Genomic DNA, 12289 nt, shown 5'->3' on the forward strand with positions numbered 1-12289 from the left:
CATGGGGACAAGGTGGTTTTCCAGCAGGATATCCCCCAGCAAGGTATCCCCCATGTTGAAGGCATGTGGCCTGGTATAGTTCAGGAAGGGGGGTGGGGTGGATGCTTGATCACCTTCCCCTTTCCTGGCCTGTCAGATTGCATCCTTGAATAAGGGTCTGCTATAGATGTCTGGGGGGGACCCACAACCCTTTTTGTCTTGTTTTTGTGTGGGGTTACCCATTAAAATTAATTCCAAACCTGAAGGGTCTGTTATGGAATTTTGTTTTTTTTCGGGGGGGAGGGGAGAGGGTCCCTTTAACATTTTATTTATTTATTTCAGGTACTTATATAGCGCCGTCAATTTATGCAGCGCTTTACATATATATATTATACATTCACATCAGTTCCTAACCCTCAAGGAGCGTACAGTCTAAAGTAACTAACTCACATTCATATATATACATACTAGGGACAATTTAGACAGGAGCCAATTAACCTACCAGCATGTCTTTGGAGTGTGGGAGGAAACCGGAGTACCCAGAGGAAACCCACGCAGTCACAAGGAGAACATGCAAACTCCAGGCAGGATTCGAACCTGCGACCCTAGTACTGCCAGGCGGAAGTGCTAACCATTTAGCCACTGTGCTGCCCATACATCCATACTGAACACTTATCAAGGAGAAAAGTTTGGTATGTATTTTTAGGGGAACCCAATTTTTTTTACATATACATGAATAAGGGTCTGATAAAGAGGAAGATAATCCCCAGCTATTTGTTTTCAAACCGAACTATATGGACGGAAGCGGTCAATCAAGCAATTTAAATGATATTTTTTCTTTGTAAATATCAGTTTTGCTGAAGTAGGATGTAGACCACTTCACAGGCAGATTAAGGGCATCTCCCAGGTATGTTATTTATTTTTAATATTGCCCTTCTAGCATTATTTAAATTGCTGCTCCTTGCCAAACAGAATATTGAACAAAAATGCCTGGGTATATGTTCACCAGGGCAGTGCCCAGCCCCCATACCATTTGTTTGACAATCCCTTGTCTATTATCCTAAAAAATGTTCATTACTGTTTTTTTTTAATTCAGCTCTAATTGACTTCAATGTGGTTCAGATTTGACACCCCTGTTTACCCATGCTCTGTGAATCTGCCATGAACCAAACCCAGGTAAAATATATTTGGTTCATAACTAATAAAGATGACTCTAGTAATTGTTAGCATATTATATCAAGGTGGGGAATATTTAAAAAATATCCTATCTGAAGAATTCCATACACTGGAAACATGAGCCCATATCTCTGATGTGCTCTTTTAGTATAATTTAGGGCAACCTTTTTTTAGGACGTAAGGCACCAGTGCTAATAATTATATATATTTTGAGTTCTATAAATTATAAACAGGTTATAGCTCCTTTTTTTGGCGACCAGTGGAAAAGTTCTATTTTACTTTGGTGTTCAAAGTAAACAGTGCCCCAGAAATCACTTGTAGACAGCTATAAAGTTCTCAGTGTGTCAATGGTTACTTACCTGAGAGAAAATAGAAAGCAATTAACATGGCTATGTTGAATAATGTTTGTGCTGGAACTATGCAGGCTCTATCAGGTAAAAGAAAAATCTTCCTGTCTTCCTGCATATGATAAGATTTTTCCATTCTGCTAATCTGGTTTACCCTATTGATCCAATCCTCCTCCGTTGGTACCTCTGTCTTCCGCCAAAACTTGGTGATCAACCCTTTTGCTGCACTTAAGTAGTACCATACACCTGATTCTTTATATTTATTTACTGTTGTCTCAACACTATGTAGGAGACACATGGTTGGGTCTAATCCTATGTTATTTCCAGTTATTATTTCTATTAATTTGACTATTGTCTTCCAGAAAACCTGAATTTTTGGACATTGCCACCATATGTGAAACACCGTGCCCTCTTCCCCACATCCTCTCCAACACATTTTTGAATTCTCCCCCCTCATCCTGTGCTCAGTGCTCGGTGTAATATGCCATTGTGTCAAACATTTATAGTTAATCTCAACGTCTCTCATACTAACACTCTCGTGAACTAATCTAAATATCTTATTCTGTTGATCTTCATCTATCCCCACCCCCATATCTCTTTCCCAATTTGTTATGAAAATTAACTTTGTGTCTGTGTCTAGTTCTGTAAGTATTCTATACATTTTTGTAACACCGTGTTTCCCATCTCGCCGTGTTTCTAATAGCCTTTCAAACATATTCCACTCCTTTTTTAATCTCAAGGGTTTTGGGAGAGTTCCTATAAAACATTTTAATTGATGATATTTCCACTCATCTATTTTAGTAAACATATCTCCTCCCATCTCTTTTAATTCTTTAAATGTTCTCAATTCCCCCTCTACCAATATGTCTCTCAATTGGATATCTTCCTTTTTAAACCATCTCCCTGATATCTCATCTTTTCCTGGGGGGAAAAACTCCGTGTTTGCAAGAGGCATTAATATAGAGTTGAATTCCCATTTCATGTGTTTATGTAAATTATCCCATATCCTTAAGACAATTAAGGTGTAAGTGCTTGTGCCCTCTTTACTTCTTCTATAATGTGCTGGAACCCATATCATCCTACTCAAATTAATTCCACTCATTTTCCATTTTTACCCAACTTTTCCCCTTGTGATTAAAAGTCCAGTCATAAATTCTTGCTAACATTACTGCTTTGTAATATCTCTTGACATCAGGTAGTCCCATCCCCCCTTTCTCTTTAGTCCTACTTAGTGTTTCATATGATACTCTTGGTTTTTTATTCCTCCATATATATCTTGTTAACATTCTCATTATCTTAAAAAACGCCTCTGGGAGTTTGATCGGGATCATTTGAAATCTATAGAGTATTTTAGGTATAATTACCATTTTAATTAGGTTATCATATGCAGGAAGACAGGATGAAAATATACTATTCACGATGGGAAAAATGGGAAAAATCAGGATTGAAAGAGAAATATAGAAAACTCTAAACTAGGAAGCTATTCGAAGTTACTGGGCCTAGAGAGACTGGAGATCTTGCAGAGGGGAGGGAGGGGGGGAAGGGGGGAAATGGTGGGTTGGGAGGAAAGGGAAATAAAAGAGGTAAATAGAAGGGACAGAGTAGAAATGTATTGATATTTATATGTATTGTGTCTCTTCTTATGGAAATTTTGTAATAATGTGAAAAATTAATAAATATTTAAATTAAAAAAAAAAAAAAAAAAAAAGGTAAAAGAAAAATCTGCCACTGCCTAAGGGCCCACTAGCAAGCTTTGGAGAAACAGGGTTCCAGGGAACCCTGGCTGGGGAACACTTATTTAAGGTGTTGAAAAGATGCGTTTTTTGTTTTATTGACTTCAGAAAAACATCTTTAGACTTCGTTAGACTGGCAACTGGAAATGTACATGATCTTCCATGAATCTTAAACCTCTTAGGGGATTGATTTGGTCATCTGTAAACTGTGCACTACCATTGATTTGGTACTCCATAGTGTACAAAATACCCTGATCCTAATTTGAACTTCTCGACACGTTTCTTGGCTTATGGTAATAAATAGGTCTCATTGTCAAGCATCATTATTCTAATGTTCTCATTATGCTGTGTTTGCAAACTGCTGCCTGATCCATTAGCAAATCTCTTCCTCATCTAATAGGAGTGCAGTTTTCTTGCAGAGAGAAGTAGATCAGGGAGTGAGCAAATGGCCTGTCTGTGAGCATTGATCAGCTGTGAGATCTTTATCAGCCGCTGGTAGAGTCAGGAGTCGGGAGAGCAAGCAGCACCAATTAGAAACTAATCAGACAAAACTGGCTAATGGGTGACAAAGCTGTGACCTATTTAATGGCCCGTGATGAAATCATGTCCCTTTTCATCAGCTGTGAAGCCTTTAGAATTAATCACAGATCATTCATCACCTTGTAAAATGCTTCTTTTTCAAGCGGTGTCGTAAATACTCAGCTATTAGAAGTAATTAGAGAGACAGTTAAACTCCTGCAGGTTGATCTATGGGCATTAAATGGTTAATGGTGTTAAATACCTAATAACATAGGTTTGTTTAAAGGAACAATATTGCTGGCTTGTGCATACATTTTCTAGGAAAGGATTCTACAAATCACAATATGCAATACTACAAAATTAATTAATTGCTATGCATTTGTTTCTAGATATCCTCTTTAGAAGCAAAAGTGATGTCATTAAAACTTTGAGCCCATTGCAGGAAATAAACATTGTCTGACAGCAATCCACTTCTGTGGATTATGGACACCAACTATAACATGCAGAAAATGACACCCTCCCTCACTCTAGCCAATGTACTAACTGGAAATTTGAGGACCACCTACCGAGTGGAATGTAAAATTCAAGGAAGGAATTTTGCAGCTCACAACCTAAAAATGAATTCCAAGAGTTTATAAAGTTCATCGGGTTTAAATGGGGCTAGACTCATTTGATCCAGACATATATTCAGATTTGATTTGCCTTGATCCAGCTTGGCTTGACTTTGCCTTTACACCAAGGGCTATGCCAGAGTCCTAAAATACCAAGCACAACCGGATCATTGTGGGGCTCAAACCATACCGTGATAAAAGGTAGGTGAAGCTGTTTGTCCAGTATCTCATCTTTTCCCTCTCACATCTCCTATCTAAATCAACAAAAATCAGCGAGCACTTAGGAAAACAATTGCGCAAGCCACATATGCACTGAAAAAAGGAACTCTAAAGCCTTGTAAATAATCTGAAAAAAAAAAACAGTGCAGCACTATAATATTATAAGTAACTATTACAATAGATGTAGAATATAATCAATGATATTACCAGATCAATAAAACATAATTAAATAGTGATAAAAATATAAGTGAATGAAGCGGTGTGACGTCACAGTGTATGGCTCCTCCTTGACGCATTTCATGCACACGCACGTTCTCAAAAGGGGTGTGCTTAAGAAGTTGAGAACATGCGTGTGCATGAAACGCATCAAGGAGGAGCCGTACGCCGTGACGTCACACCGGAGGAGCCGCACGAAGGTCTTAGAGAGTGGCTGTTCAGCCACATTGTCTTTTATGCTGTTTTTATGCTGGTATTTTCAAGCATTTCCACGTGGAAGATTTATAAACTTATTTTTTACATAATAAAGTGGCAAAATTACTACACTATGAGCATTTTTGTTATTGGCTCTGGTTTGAGCTAATGATTCCCAGGACCGCAGGGAAAGCGTGGTTGCAGAGGAGGCTTGTGTCCAGAGGAGGAATCCTGGTACCATGCTGTCTGGCAGGTCCATGTAAAGGGGGCTTCCTACAGATTCTTGTACAACATATTGTGCATTAATCATGTGCATCTGGTGAGTGCGCATTTTTTACAATCTTTCGCACGGATTAAGCCACACGCATTTATTGGATATCACTTATTTGGAGCACTGTATGCTGACCTGATTTCGTCAAGCCTTCACCATTTTATGAACACTCTTTTGTTTTAAGACTTTTCACAGTTTCACAGAATTTTTTGCGCCCATCGTAGCGCTTCATTCACTTATATTGTTTATCACTATTTAATTATGTTTTATTGATCTAGTAATATCATTGATTATATTCTACATCTCCTATCTATTTGCTCTCTCCTCTCTCTTTCCCTCCTTCCCATTTCCTACTGCATTCCCTTAGAGATCAGCTGTTAGTGCTTTGGCACTACAGTATATATACAGTGCCCCTGACCTAGGCTGGATAAATTTAGTTTTTGGCTCTGCTGTATTCAGCTGACCAGCAATTTATTTTCTAAGTTTGGCCAAGTCTATACCTAAGCCTGGTGGTTGATTGCTCCTGCCTGCCTCTGGAAGAAACTTTCATAAATAGAGTAGGAGAGTAAGCCACTGGGTTATGAATATTAATCTGATCTCAGCCAATCCCTGGGAGGCTGGTCCAGAAGGTGTGGCTGGGGAGAAGATATGTGTTTGGGAGGGTCTTTTCAGAGCTCTCTTACCTTTGTCCCTGGGAGGCAGCCAGCATTACTGAAGAGCTGTTTTTATTGGGCCCCAGCATGTGCTTTAGCTGAGGGCTTGAAATAACTGGATTTAATAACATTTGCTGGAGTGTTGCAGGGAGGCTGGGTGGGGAGCTGTCTCCAGACATTGTGAGTAGGACCTTTTGCCTAGAGCTGCAGGCGTGCCTGTGCTTTGAAGGTTAGATGCCAGAAGTTGCTAAAAGGACTGTAACTGCTCTTTCAGAGTCTCATCTTAGCTGTCTGTCTCCTTTACCTCCAGCAACACTTCAGGTTGCTTCTGAAGGACTCTGCTTGAGAGATTGTCCTCTTATGCCTGCTTCTGTTTTTGGAGTATCCTGTACCCTCTCTGTACCCTGTACTCTGCTGTTTGAGTACTGCAATAAAACTTCAAAAAGACAACCCCTATACTGAGTCCGTGTTTGTCGATGTTCTGTGGAACTGGTAATGTGATTCATTTTAGCGGCCCTTCCAGAGGTGAGCCCTACATATACAGTATATATACTGTGTATAGATGGTATATACTATATATATATATATATATATATATATATATATATATATATATATATACATACACTGTATATATATACAGTGTATATTTACATGACTATAACCAAAAATCAAATGTACCGCTGCTTAAAGAAATAATGCAAAATTAGATAAACCACACTAAGTTATAAAAAAAGTACACAATGCATACAATGGATATACTAAACACAACCAAACTTCAACACAGACTGAAGTGTGTTTCTCTACAGAATATTTCATGGTAAAATGGCAAAAATTATTGAAAAGAAGACACAGAGCACATAATAGAAGATGCCAGTTCATGTGCCCTGAATGCCAGGGTCTAGTAAAACCCCATTTATACACAGAAAGCAAGTCCATAAAGCTACACAGACAATTTTGTATGAACATATGAAGTGATTGCTCCTTATACTCATCAACATTCTCAGAGTCCTCCACAACAGTGCTGCTGCTGATAGGACTGATGTTAAGCCTTGCTTTTTCACCTAAATTGTTATTATCTGAGATGAATCTATTGCAGCCCTTCTGAAAGGAGCTTACCAAGCTGCTGACATTGTTTGTATCCTCATCCACCTCAGACCTGTGCAGTTCTGCAATATATTGTGACTGTTATGTCACAGAAACACCAGTAAGATCAGTAAGAGGAAATTATTATCATTATATCGATAATACCCCAAAACCAAAAATGTATTATATTGAAACTTATCAATGATTAGATTTGATGGCTGCATCAGTTTTCCTTTCTTTGGTGTTTTCCCTCTATTTTCACCTGGTGATCTGCACAGTAACTAGAATTTTTGAGACACAATTCTGGATGAATGAGCACATGAGGCACAGTAGACAGCTGCATTGTCAGTCTGGGAGGGGAGTGTTAGATGTACTAGCATATTTAAATATACTAACAAAATGTAGCCAAGCTCCAGCTCACACTTTATAGTCAGTTACAGCAAACTATTTTTTTTCCTTTTGAGATAAAGGTTTTATATGAATAAATAAAAACTCACCATTTTAATCACCCCTGACAGTGTTAAATGGTTTGTCTCATCCATGCAAACTGATACATTCTGATGGAGAGCTTGTGCTTTTGAAAAATAACAGACTTGCTAGCTGGATCACCAGTTGAAATGAGAAAAAAGGAAGCCTAAAAAAGGAAATGAATGCAGCTATCACATCTCAGAATTGGTAACCTGCAATGTAATAAATGTTTACTTTTGGGTTTAATATTGCTTTAATGCTGCCAATAATATTGTTATGGATGTGGTATAATTGTTTCTTAATCCATTATGTTTCAGCCACATTGGGTGATAATCATCATGTACTGCGTGGTCATCTTCAGACCCCAGGGCACACCTTTATCTGCTATCATTTGAAATAGTGATTGGCGGTGTTCACTGATCCCTTTTATTTTCCCTTGAGACAAGCTGGAGCTAGACATGTTTAGGCACACTCTCTCCTCCTCCATAGGCATAAACACTTGTTTCAAAGCAAACTTTGTGATGCCTATTGCACTTACTGTGACAAAGTGACAAAGTATTTGGAGAATGGTTAGCCATTCAGGCTCACCAAGGATGAAATCCATGATGCTTTCCTGTGGTATTTCCCATAGACATGGTTTAGGCAAGCAGAAATAATGAGATACATAATAAAAGGTAAACTTTCAATAGAGCGTTGGGCCTAAAAACAAAATCTTTCTATTTTTATATTTCGGAAATATTTATTTAAAGAAGACGTAGAGCCAAACCTAAAAGCCATCACGGTGTCCAGATGGCATACTCCATACACAAGATGCCAGCAATTTATAGGAACACAGACAGTAAATACCTTTCTTTTTGCAGTGGTCATGTGACAAATGTCTTTTTTTGGGGGGATGGGCAAGGATCAGATTTCTTGGTTAATTTTTCTAAGAGGTCAAAGGAGAACATTAATTTGACTCTATGGCCAACATCTTAGCTTTTGTGTTCATTTTGTTTTTTATTGCTAAGCTCCAGTTTATGTTTCAATAATGAGCTTTACTAGGCTGGTGATTCATGGTAGCTTTTACAGCTTCTAAACCACTTTGAAATGATAGCATGTATACTTTTACTCTCACACTACATTGGCTACATTAATATGTCTTATATTTCTTTATAACATATTTAACCCAAACATATAATAATAGTAATAATTCTAATAATAAAAAGAAGAAGAGGAATATAAAGCATTCAAATCAAGACTACTTCCTCTGGTACCACAATTTAATATCATTCTCAGAATAAAAAGGTTAAGTACCACTGACACAGGAGCTCAATACTGGTAATGATGATGGAGGCTAAAGGTCAGAGTGATAGGAATGACATCTTGGGTAATCAACAAATCTTACACATTTCAATTATTATTGCAAATATTGATACTTGAACACAAATAGTTTACCATTGTGCTTTGTGGTCTCTCACTTCAAATTCCCATTAGTATACTTTTCAATTAAAATTGGTAAATAATATGTTTTTCAGTCTGAATGTCTGTAGGACCATAGTACCATAGACAGCCAAAAAGGAAGGTCAAAGATAGGCAACCAACAAAACCATATTACTGCCTTATTTATAAAATGTTTGAGGGTAGATTTGACAGAAATATAAATAGTATTGAAGGCAATATAATTACTATGCATGCAAAGGGGGATATGATCACCATGTATAAATATATACCGTAGGTGGTCCATATAATGAACTTAGTTTTATTCACTTTCAGGTCATTGCAGAAGACAAGGGGCACTCTTTACGTCTGGAGGAAAAGAGATTTAACCTCAATGTATGGAAAGGCTTCTTCACAGTAAAAACTGTGAAAATATGGAACTAGTTCTGGCCAGCTCACTAGATTGTTTTAAAATAGAGCTGGATACATTCCTAAATGTACAAAATATAAGTGGATACCAACATTTATAGGTAATAAAACGAGAGATTGTTGATTTAGGGAATATCCAGTGGCTTTCAGGAAGGATTTTGTTCCCCTGCTGTAGCAAATTAGATCATGTTTCATAGGGTTTTTTTTACTTCCTCTGGATCAACTTTGAGTATAGGATGGTGTATATGGAGGTTTTTCTATTGATTTATTTTTTTATTGGTTGAACAAGATAATGTTTTTTCAACCTCACTAATTATGTAAGTAACTATGTAAGTATGGATGCCCATTTTGCTTCTGCTTCTTGTTACATATTACTAGCCAAAACTACTTTTAATCTATTGTTGGCAATACTAGTATCACCAACACTACTGGTATTACTTCCTATGGTTTTGCTCTCACAAATTAACGAAATCACACATGGCATCCCATAATTAGTTAAACATTCTTCGCTAGTCATGGCCCTCTAAAGAAGCCTCCCAAAAATCAGAAGTGGAAGGAAAGGAGCATGGATAACATCTGATTTACTTCTGATGTACTGAGTTCACAGTGGAATAATTTGGTGGAGGTTTTTTTCATCTCAGCTTCAACATATACGCAAGACTACAGTTCCTTTGTAGTTTCCCTTATCATTTTCACCCTCTATAAAATTTTATTTTTACTGTTTGAGGGTTCAATGAATGACTGTCCATGACCACCAAACTGGCTGATATCAGATTTTTTTTTGTTCCACAGAAGCTATCTCTAATCCCTCAAACTGCTCAGTGAAAAGTGTAATTAGGAAAAAAGTTAATTTTGTTTGTGGACAATATGGCGGAGAGGGATATACATTCTCCAGTCTTCTTATGATCTACTTTTGTCCAATTTTATCTGTGTCTGGAACAGAGGCGGACTGACAACTCATGGGGCCCCTGGGCAATAGGGGATCATGAGGCCCCTGTGTCCTTGCCCAAACTCAAAAAAGCCTATGAAAAAGGTACCAGGGGCATCTCAGGGGGCCCCCTACTGACCCCGAGCCCTCGGACAGTGCCCGAGTTTCCAAATGGTCAGTCTGCCCCTGGTCTGGAACAGTCTCATATGCACACTGGTAATTAACATGGAACCTATTCCAGAGAAAATGACATGAAAAGATGTCACATATGTGTGCTCAAAAATATGTATCATGACTTCCCAACTGGTGTGTGCAGCCTCTGTACAATACATTTTAATCTTTCTGGCATGCAATACTAAGTTTCACTATGGTATACTATTTGCATACTTCTTGACAGATCATAGTAAAGAACTCACCTCACTTGTTCCTCCCATCTACTCAATGGCATGTTTGGGTCGGTATTGACAACCCTATTACGATGTGTTACTTGCCATGAGACAGCAGAGGTGGAGGTGTCCATGTTGACTCCACTTCACTATACAGTTTCCTGCTGTATATTCAACCCACTGTCAAAATTTCAGCTAATTCCTTTGAATCAGAAGCAATTTCAACAGTCGGTGGCATTGCTGGGTCACCAACAGTGAATTATTCAATTGATTTTTGTCAAAGGAGCCAGGCCAAACAAAAATTGTCTGCGAATAACACCTGCAGCCCAATAAGTGTAGGCGCTGCTTGGTTATTTTGCCAACCAGTGCTAAAAAACAATGTGGCGCAAGATAAAACCTTAGGGTTTTAGAAACAGTTCATAAAAGTACTTCAAAAGTCCATTTTGTCCATAAAAAAAACAACACTTCTGCTGTCGGAAGACTCACATCTGTCTCCCGTGCTGTACCCGGAAGGCTTTAGTTCCCTGCGGGGGACACTCCATAGGAACCCATGGTGCTTTTTCTATCCATCACAGAAACAAATTGGACATCTGGTAGCAGAGAACAGATGAGCTGTATCCTTGTACTCTTTCTGTAAGTTGCCTAGTTTTAGCGCAATAAATTTTGCTTTATATAACTACTACACTTAGATGGCACTTGTGTTTCTTTCTTGTTATTGTATGACAACCAATGCTAGCAGCTGTCAAAATACAATAACCTGGCAGGGTTATTCAATCATGCCTTTTGTGTGGATGGAAGAATCTGTTAGATTTCTTAAGCCTTACTAGTTTTTTCAACCCGCTAGGTTGAACGAAAAAAGCTTGACAGCTCTGGAGGAGCGGCTGTACTAACTATCTGATATCAGTACAGCGAACTCCCCCACTGTGCTATTGTGTCTTGACAAAGGAGAACCCCCCCCCCCCCCCCCCCGCGCCAGAACACTTTGGTCAGCACTCTCAGCCTGATTGTGAATCTATTGACTGTCAGCCTAACGGATCGCTTGCCATACACACAGGCCGAATATCAGCCGGTTTCTATTGAACCAGCTGATGTTGTCCAAAATTTGGCCCATGTGTACTAGGTAAGATACTTAAATCAAAACTATAATGTGTCTTGGTCAATTTTATTTTAGCTACCTTTGTTTTATTTATGTAAGTTGCTTTACTGTATGTCTGCTTTTTACTGTGTGTATAAAATACATGTTCTACAAATAAGCAGTTAATAGATAACACGTTTCCCAAAGCACTATGAGTTAGTTAAAGAGACAACAAAACAGCAATATTTTTTTTACCTTAAGCCATGGATCTCTGTGGACACAAGACTTTTTTCAACAGAGGGGTAAATGGATATTTTTTCCTATGACAAATTAAATAGCCTCAAAATGTAAATATGATCCACCAATAACGTGTGCTTCCATCAATACAATAATCATAATATATGATAATGTTCACAATAATAAACAGTGAAAAATATATACTAGTGAAAAATATGAAGGTGAATAAAAGTCCATAACCACTTGCCCTCCAGAGGATTTACCCCCTTCCTGACCAGGCCATTTTGTGTGATACAGAGCTGCGATACTTTAACTGACAATTGCGCGTGTGTGCAACACTGCACC

Source organism: Staurois parvus, unplaced genomic scaffold, assembly GCF_062004578.1.
Source record: "Staurois parvus isolate SC_StPar_1 unplaced genomic scaffold, SC_StPar_1.0 ptg000116l, whole genome shotgun sequence".
Lineage (NCBI taxonomy): Eukaryota > Metazoa > Chordata > Amphibia > Anura > Ranidae > Staurois > Staurois parvus.